Source organism: Callorhinus ursinus, unplaced genomic scaffold (assembly GCF_003265705.2).
Source record: "Callorhinus ursinus isolate GAN/ISIS: 27379988/994484 unplaced genomic scaffold, GSC_fseal_2.0 scaffold812, whole genome shotgun sequence".
NCBI lineage: Eukaryota > Metazoa > Chordata > Mammalia > Carnivora > Otariidae > Callorhinus > Callorhinus ursinus.
Genome location: NW_027397867.1, coordinates 1 through 9,434, shown reverse-complemented (window position 1 = coordinate 9,434; position 9,434 = coordinate 1). Strand labels below are relative to the sequence as shown.

At 39.7% G+C, this 9,434-nt stretch overlaps 1 pseudogene; it reads right to left on the bottom strand.

The window, feature by feature from the left end:
* The window catches only part of LOC112815565 (synaptosomal-associated protein 47-like), a 7,723-nt pseudogene extending 5,225 nt beyond the window's left edge, over positions 1 to 2,498 (bottom strand).
* Positions 2,499 to 9,434: the final 6,936 nt, after the last annotated feature.

The window sequence follows — 9,434 nt, the reverse complement described above, 5'->3', positions numbered from 1 at the left end:
TGTCTTGTTTATAAGAGACACTGAAATATAAGGACACAGAAACATCAAAAGCAAAGGGACTGGAAAAAAGACATATTGTGCCGAAAATAAACTCTAAGACAGGAGTGTTACCAGGGATAAAGACAGACAATACATAATAATAAGAGAGTCAATTTGACAAAAAGACTTAATACTAAACATGTATATCTAACACAATTTCAAAATTCATTAAGGAAAAATTAACAAAACTAAAAGGAGAAATAGACAATCACAGTTGTAGATTTCAACAAATTTCTCTCCATAATTAACACAGCAAGAAGACAAAAATGATGAGTAAGAATATAAACACTATTTAATCCACTCAGCCTGACTGATATTTATGGAAACATCATCCAACCGCTGAATACACACCCTTTTAAAGTATATTCAAAACTTTAAGAAAAGAGTATAACACGTCTCAATAAATTTCAAGTATACCATCTGTCCCCAAAGAAATGAAATCTGAAATTAATGACAAAAGACAAATAGAAAGTCCTCAAATATTTGGAGATTAAGCACAATTCTAAATAAAGGGAATTGGACAATATCTGAAGTGAATTAAACAAAACAATATGCAGGAAATGGCAGGATGCAAATAGAGCAGTCACGAGGAAAATTTATACTTCTCAATGCATGTATCTGAAAACTTCTCAGAAAGGTTTATAATCAGTGATTTAAGCTTCTGTTGCGAAAAGTGATAAACCCAGAGTAGAACGGAAAAGCAGAAATCAATGAAACTGATAACAGAAAAAATAAAATATTAACAAAGCCAAAAGTTGGTTCTTTGAAGTAATTTTTAAAAATTAAACCCTTACAAGACATGAACGAGAATAAAACAAAGAGGGGTGCCTGGGAGGTTCAGTCGGTTAAGCGTCTGCCTTTGGCTCAGGTCATGATCCCACGGTCCGGGGATCCCCCGCATCGGGCTCCTTGCTCTGTGGGGAGGCTGCTTCTCCCTCTCCCTCTGCTGCTCCCCCTGCTTGTGCCCTTTCTCTCTCTGTCAAATAAATAAATAAAATCTTAAAAGAAAAGAATAAAGCAAAGAAAATGCACATTATCAATATCAGGAATAAAAAGGGAGGCATCACCATAGATCCCCTGGAAAGCCTTCTAGGGGATATCATACCCAACTTTACACCAATAAATGGGACAACTTATATGAAATAGACAAAATACTCAAAACACCCAACCTTCCAAAACTGAAGCAAGAAGTAGTTTAAGAATATGAACACCCATAACAAAGTGGCATCAAGAGAAATTTAGAAAAAAAAATCACATTTACGAATGTACTAAAAATAACAAAATACCTTAGGGATAAATTTAACCAAGGAAATGAAAGACTTGTACTCTGAAAACTATCAGACCTTGATTAAAAACAAACAAACAAACAAACAAAGATGACACAAGCAAATGGAAATACGTACTATGCTCATGGACCGGAATAATTAATACTGTGAAAATGTCTATAATTCCCAAAGCAATCAACAGATTTAACGCACTCCCTATCAAAATACCAAGAGCATTTTCCACAGAACTAGAAAAATACTAAAATTTGTATGGAACCACAAAAGACCTCAACTAGCCAAAGTGATCTTGAGAAAGAAGAACAAAGCTGGAGGTAGAGGTATCAGAATCCCAGATTTCAGGATATACTACCAAATTGTAGTAATCATAACAGTACACATTACTGACACAAAAGCAGACACACCGATCAAAGGAATACAACAGAGAGCCCAGAAATACACCCACACTTACACTGTCAATTAATCTATGACGAAGGAGGCAAGAATATACAACAAGGAAAGGACAGTCTCTTCAACAAATGGTGGTGTGAAAATTAGACAGCCACATGCAAAAGAATGAAATAGGACTCTTTCTTTCACCATACACAAAAATTAGCTCAAAATGGATTAATGGATTAAATGTGAGACTTGAATCCATAAAACTCCTAAAAGAAAACATATACAGTAAAATTGCCTTGACATCCACCTTGGTAACATATTTATGGATATGTCTCTTTAGGCAATGGAAAGAAAAGTGAAAACAAACTGTTGGGACTACATCAAAATTAAAAGCTTCTGCACAGCAAAGGAAATCACTGACAAAACAAAAAGGCAATCTACTGAATGGGAAAATTTACTGGCAAATGATTCATCTGATAAGAGGTTAATATCCAAAATATATAAAGAACTTATACAATTCATCACGAAAACAAATGAACAATCCAATTAAAAAATGGGCAGAGGATCTGAATAGGCCTTTTCCCAAAGAAGACATCCATGTGGCCAAAAGACACATGAAAAGATCTCAACATCACTCATCATCAGGGAAATACAAATGAAAACCACATTGAGATATCACCTCACACCAGTCTGAATGGCTAATATTAACAACACAGGAGACAACAGGTGTTGGTGAGGATGCAGAGAAAGGTGAACCCTCTTGCACTGTTGATGGGAATGCAAACTGGTAAAGCCACTCTGGAAAACAGTAAGGAGGTTCCTCAAAAATTAAAAACAGAATTACCATATGATCCAATAATTCCACTCCTGGGTATTTACCCAAAGAAAATAAAAACACTAGTGATAAAGATATCTACACCCCTATCTCTACTGCAGCATTATTTACAATATCCAAAATACGGAGGTAGCCCAAGGGTCTCCCTAGATGGATAATGAAGATGTGACACACACACACACACACACACACACACACACACACACACACACACACTGGAATATTACTCAGCCACAAAAAAGAATGAAGTCTTGCCTTTCGCAAGCATGTGGATGGAGCTAGAGGGTATTAATGCTAAGTGAAATAAGACAGAGAAAGACAAACACTACATGACTTCACTTATATGCAGAACCTAAAAAACTAAGCAAACGAACAAACAAAAAGCAGAAACAGACCCATAAATACAGAGAACTGATGGCTGCCAGAGGGGAGAGGGTTGGGGGAGGGGCAAAATGGATGAAAGGGAGTGGGTGATACAGGCTTCCAGTATGGAACAAATAAATCATGGAGAGAAAAGGTACAGCATAGGGAATATGGTCAATGGTATTGTAATACCAACACAGATGGAAGCTACACTTGTGGTGAGTATAACATTAATTTGTCAAATCACTATGTTGTACATCTGAAATTAACAGAGCATTGTGTATCAACCATACTTCGACTAAAAAAGGGGGGCATGGATGTCCACCCTCAGTTGGCTATACTGTGGTGTGCTTTCCCCAACTGGAGCAGTGTCAGAAAAAGTACATGAGGAGCCTCGACATCCACCCTTACCTGGTTGCAGTAGGACTCCTTCCACTAAGTGGGATGGTGGTAGGGAAGGCCACATGAAGAGCCATCAGTAACAAGGGAAACCTTACTGGCTCAGTGGAGGGGGACGGTAACAAGAACCTCCCAATTCTCTCAGCTAGGGCACAGTTATGAGGAAGCTTGAAATCCCACTCCCAGCCAGCAGCAACAGTTGTCTGTTCCTATCCCAAGGCACAAACAAGTGTCACGTGGGCAATTGGGGCTCTCATCCTCACAGGGCAGTAAGAGGAATCAGCTTCCCTTCTCCTTCCCTTCTTTCTCTCTTTCCTTTAAGAGAGAAAGAGAGAGAGTGGGGGAGGGAGACAGAGAATCTCAAGCAGTCTCATCGCCCATCATGGAGCCCAACGTGGGGCTTCATCGCACCACCCTGAGATCACGGCCTGAGCCGAATTAAGAATCAGATGGTTAACCCACTGAGCCACCCAGGCGCCCCAAGAGGAAATAGCTTCTTACTCCTGGGGCACCATGTCGGGGAAAGCTCTGCTAAAACAGAAAAACAAGATTCAGAGTCTCAATACCCAAAATGTCCAGGATACAATGAAGAATCGCCATGCCAAGAAGCAGGAAAATCTCTTCTTAAATAAAAAATAGAAGCAAATGCCAAAACCAGGATGAAACTGATGGAATTACTGGACAAGTATTCTAAAGCACCATCATAAAAGTATTTCCACAAGCAATTATGGACATGCTGGAATTAAATTAAAAACCACAAAGTCTTAGCAGAGATACAGAAGACACAATAAAGTATCCGGAAATTTTTGAACTTAGAAATACAATAACCGATAAAAATTGGGTAGACGTAGACTGCAGCCTGAGATGACAGATAAAAGAATCTGTGAAATTAAAGATCAATGAACAGAAATTACCCAATCTGAATAACAGAGAGAAAATACTAAAAACAACAATGACAACAAACCCAAGGGTCCAAACCAAAAGACCGAATACTCATCACCACCACTCCAGCAGGAGAAGAGAAAGAGTGTGGGGCTGGAAAAGGACTCAAACAAATAATGGCTGAACATTTCCCAAGTTAGGCAAAAAAAAAAACATAAATAAGCCCATAGAGTTAAAAAAAAAAAAAACTAATCAGACCCCCACAGCATAAAACCAAAGAAATTACCGTGAAGTTATGTTAAACAAAGAAAAGATCCTGACAGTGGCATGAGAGACCTCACCTACAGGAGAAAGCCAATTTGAATGGCAGCGCACTTCTCATCAGAAACCATGGAGCCAGAAAGAAGTGGCGCAATGGTTTTCAGTGCTCAAAGAAAGAACTGTCAGTTCAAAATTCCACAATGAGTGAAACTTTTCTTCAGGAATAAAGAAGAAATTGAGTTATTCTCGGAGGAAGAAAACCCACAAAGAAATTGCTGCCCTAAAAGAATGTCTTGAAGAAGTCGATGGATCAGAAAGGAACTGATAAGGGCAGGAATCCTAGAACATGAGGAAGGAGGGTAGAGAAACAGAAAGAGTACAAATATAGGGAAATAAAATGCACTTGCTTTTTTCTATCGAGCTGGCTAATATATGTATGGCACTTGAAGTAAAAATTACAAAATTGCTGTGGTTCTCAAATAGGAAAATGAAGTTAAGATAATTAACTTACAGAGGATTTATATGAATCTGGTAGGGTAAACAGACATAAAGACAGTGGTTAGGTTTCTACACACCGCTCAATTGGGTAAAATGTCAACACCAGGGGTGCCTGGGTGGCTCAGTCATTAAGTGGCTGCCTTTGGCTCAGGTCATGATCCCAGGGTCCTGGGATCAAGCCCCGTATCGGGCTCCCTGCTCTGTGGGAAGCCTGCTTTTCCCTCCCTCACTCCCCTGCTTGTGTTCCCACTCTCGCTGTGTCTCTCTGTCAAATAAATAAATAAAATCTTTAAAAAAATGTCAACACCAGCACACTGTGAGCAATTATGCATATACAACATAATAACTAGAGTGTCCGATGAAGAATATATGTAAGGACTTACATTCACAACAGTGTAGGTAAGTCACAATGGAATTATGAAGTAATATTCAGGTAACCTACAGGAGGCAGGGGGGAAAAAAGAAATGAGCAACAGAGGTAACAAGTAACACAAAAAATAAAACAGCAGATTTAAGTGTTTTACACCACACTAATAATTACATTGCTAGGATGGCAAAACTGCTCCAGGTTCAGTCCAATTTCTATCTAAATCCCAGCTGGCTCTTGTGCAGAAACCGGCCAGTTAATCCTGAAATTCATATAGAAATGCAAGGGACCCAGAATAGCCAACCATCTTGAAAAAGAAGAATAAATTTGGTTGACTCCCACTACCTGAGTGCAAAGCTTACTACAAAGCTATGGAAATGAAGATGGTGTGGTACTGCCATAGGGTCCACACGTGGATCAATGATAGAACTCAGTCTAGAAACAAGCCTTTACGTGTAGGGTCAGCTGGTCTCCAACAAGGACAACAAGACAATTCAATGGGGAAACAATGAATTGAAATATTGCTGAGACCACTGGATACCCACATAAAAAGAAAAGAAGTTGGGCCCATTTCTCATACCATGAACTGCAAGTGGATCACAGACCTAAACAGAAAGGCTAAAAAAGAGTTAACCTCTGTGACTTTGGATTTGGCAATGAATCAGAAATGACACCAAAGGCAAATGATGAAAGAAAAACAGATACACTTTAAATCTTTTAGGCCTGCATCGAGCCAGGTCTGGGCCACAGGCATGACAGATGCAGTCAGGCCCTGGGATGCTGGTATCTGGAGGAGGAGTCGAGGGTGTGGCCATGAAGAGGGCCCGGGTGCACGTGTGCCATAGTCGTCTCCCAGGGTCAGACCACATGCTCAGGGAGGGAAGTCTGCTTGGCAGTGTCTGAAGAAGGGAAACTGCAAAGCTCTGGAAAGCTCATTTTTTGAATATAAAAGATCAATGTTGGATGCTGGATCAAGATCGGGAGGAAGAAAAGGACATTTGGTACTGTTATGTTGAAACCACAATGAAAACAACAAATGATTTTCTCTGGTCCCTTAAAACAGAGAAGCCAAAACAGGACACAGATGTTTTGCTACATCTGTTGAGTTGGACTAGTTTTTCCCACCATGAACATGGGAGAAACTGGATGAGTTCTGTTTTTGAATATATATGTATATATATTACATAAGTAAATGAATCTCTTCCTCTAAGTTATTTTGAGAAGAAAAAATTAACTGAACAGTTATGAGCTGGGAGCATCATAATGTGTTTTGAGAATTGTTCTAAAGCACAAAAGTGGGGCACCTGGATGGTTCAGTTCATAGAGCATGTGGCTCTTGATTCCTGGGGTCATGAGTTCAAACCCTCCATATGGCACAGAGATTAGTGTAAAAAAAAATCTAAAGCACAAAAAGTGGAAAGATTGTTATTTTCAAACTTGAATCTTCAACCAAATGACACAATTTTTACATCCTTTGTGAATATTATGAAGGCCACTGATGGGACTTAAAATTGATAACATGCAGTCTGAGGAGAAAATGTCTATTGGGAAAGTTGAGGTAAAACTTTCTTTTACTCAATCTTTTTTTAAAATATTTTATTTATTTATTTGACAGAGAGACACAGCGAGAGCAGGAACACAAGAAGGGGGAGTGGGAGAGGGAGAAACAGGCTTCCCGCCAAGCAGGGAGCCCAATGCAGGGTTCGATCCCAGGACCCTGGGACCATGACCTGAGCCGAAGGCAAGAGCTTAACCAACTGAGCCACCCAGGCACCCCTCAATCTGTCTTATTTAGTTCGAAAATAAATTGTGTTTGATTCCTTGGAGAAAAAAAAAATTCTCTGCTTCAAAAAATATCTTCAAGAAAGTAAAATGGGGGCACCTGGGTGGCACAGTTGGTTAAGCGTCTAATTCTTGATTTTGGCTCTTGTTCATGATCTAAGGATTGTGGGACTGAGCCCCGTGCTCAGTGGGGAGTTTGCTTGAGATTCTCTCTCTCCCTCCCCACTCCATATCTAAAATAAATAAATCAATCTTAAAAAAAGAAAAGAAAATGACAATCCACAGAAAGGGAGCAAATATTTTCAAATCATGTATCTGATAAAGGACTTTTATCCAGAACTCTGTAAGAACTCTTAACAACTTCTGTAAAGAACTCTTATAAACTCCATAATAAAAACACAACCACATAAAAAATGCTCAAAGAATCTGAAAACAAAATACACATATGGACAAAAAGCATATGAAAGGATGCTCATTATCACTAGGAAAATGAAAGTCAACCACCCAGTGAGACACCACCTCACACCCACTAGGAGAGTTATAATGAAAAAGATAGGTAACAAGTGTTGTGAGGTTGTGGAGAAACTGGAGCCCCTCATACATTACTGGTGGGGATGTAAAATGGTGCAGCCACTTTGGAAAACAATTGGTCAGTTTCTCAAAATGTTAAAGAGACCCAGCAATTTCCCTTCCAAGGGAATGGAAAACAAACATCCAAAGCAGCACTATTCATAATAGCAACAAAGCAGAAACAAGAAAATATCCGTCAAAACTGGTCGAGGGATAAACAAAATATGATAGATCATACAACAGAATATTAGCCAGAAATATAAAGCAACAGGGCGCCTGGCTGGCTCAGTCAGTAGAGCATGGGACTCTTGCTCTGAGGGTTGTGAGTTCAAGCCCCATGTTGGGCATGGAGCCTACTTTAAAAAAAAAAAGAACAAATAAGTAGAAACAAAGTACTGATCTATCCTACAACGAGGATGAACCTCAAAAACATGATGCATATGTGAACTCTCTAGAAGAGACAAATCTACACAGAAAGAGTAGATCAGTGGTGACCTGGGCAGGGCAAGAACTGAGTGACTGCCAAAGGGCTTGAGGCAACTTCTGGGAGTGATGGAACTGTCCTAAAATTGGACTATAGTGATGTCTGCACAACTCTGTAAATCTACCAAAAATCATCGAATTGTTACATATAATGAGTAAATTTTATGGTATGTAAATGAGAAGACTGTTTTAAAAAAATCTACAAAGACACCTCAGAATAAAACATCAGAATATCTAGGATAGGGGGAAAACAGTAGCCACAATCCTACACAATTTAGCAATAACATACACTAGGAAGACAATGGAAAACATCCTCAAAGTCATGAGCTACATAGGGCTCAACTGTGAAGAGCCAAACTGTCATTCAAGAGTGCCATTTTCCAACACGTCAACACCAAGGCCACACTATTTATTCACAGATGCCAATGGAAATACAACCAAACTACTTACAACTAGATTCCAGCAAACTCCTGATATCAAAACCAGGTTGCCAATTTGTCTTCATTTCATTTAAAGAGAGGTACGGAATTCCAGGAAGTAGGAAGCGTATAATCCAGATTTTTAGTGTATATACATACACACACACACACACACACACACACACACACACACACACACACACACAAATTTGTTTTCTTCGAGTTCTATGGGGCCCTTTTTCTGCTTTCGATCGCAGAGAGGCTAGCATAGGGGTTTCAACCACCATGAACTGAAGCAGCTTTCCAGCTAGAGAATTCAAAGAGACAAGCCCTATTTCCTTTTCCCTTCATGGGAGCCAGATATCTAAGAATGGAGACACAAGGGAAGAGAAATTTCAATGAACACACACAACAAGAAAGACACGGTTCACAAAAATAGTTTGGAAAAGACTCAAAGCTCAACAACACCCCCAGAAGGATAAACTTATAAAGATCCACACGGAGATACATCATAGTTAAAGTGTTGAAACCCAAAGACAAAAACAGAGTTTTGAAAGCAAGAAGAGACAAGCGACCTGCCACATTCAAGAGATTCACAGTAAGAAGCAGTCCAATGTAATCAATCACGAACCACCAAGTAGCTGGCTGAGGAGCCTAGACAACACAGCCATACTGGAGACTCAGTGTTGGTCTCCAGTTTGGGTGTGCAGCAGCGGCCGTGGCCAGGCTGGCCTTGGTGATTTGAAGTCCATGTTGCTGAGACCCATCATAACTTCCATCTCTGTCACCGTGGTCACTTTGCTCATGGGCCTACTGGGCAACTGCAGGAGATGCTGGGGAAACAGGCTGGCTGGTATCCAGAGAAAAGGTCATCC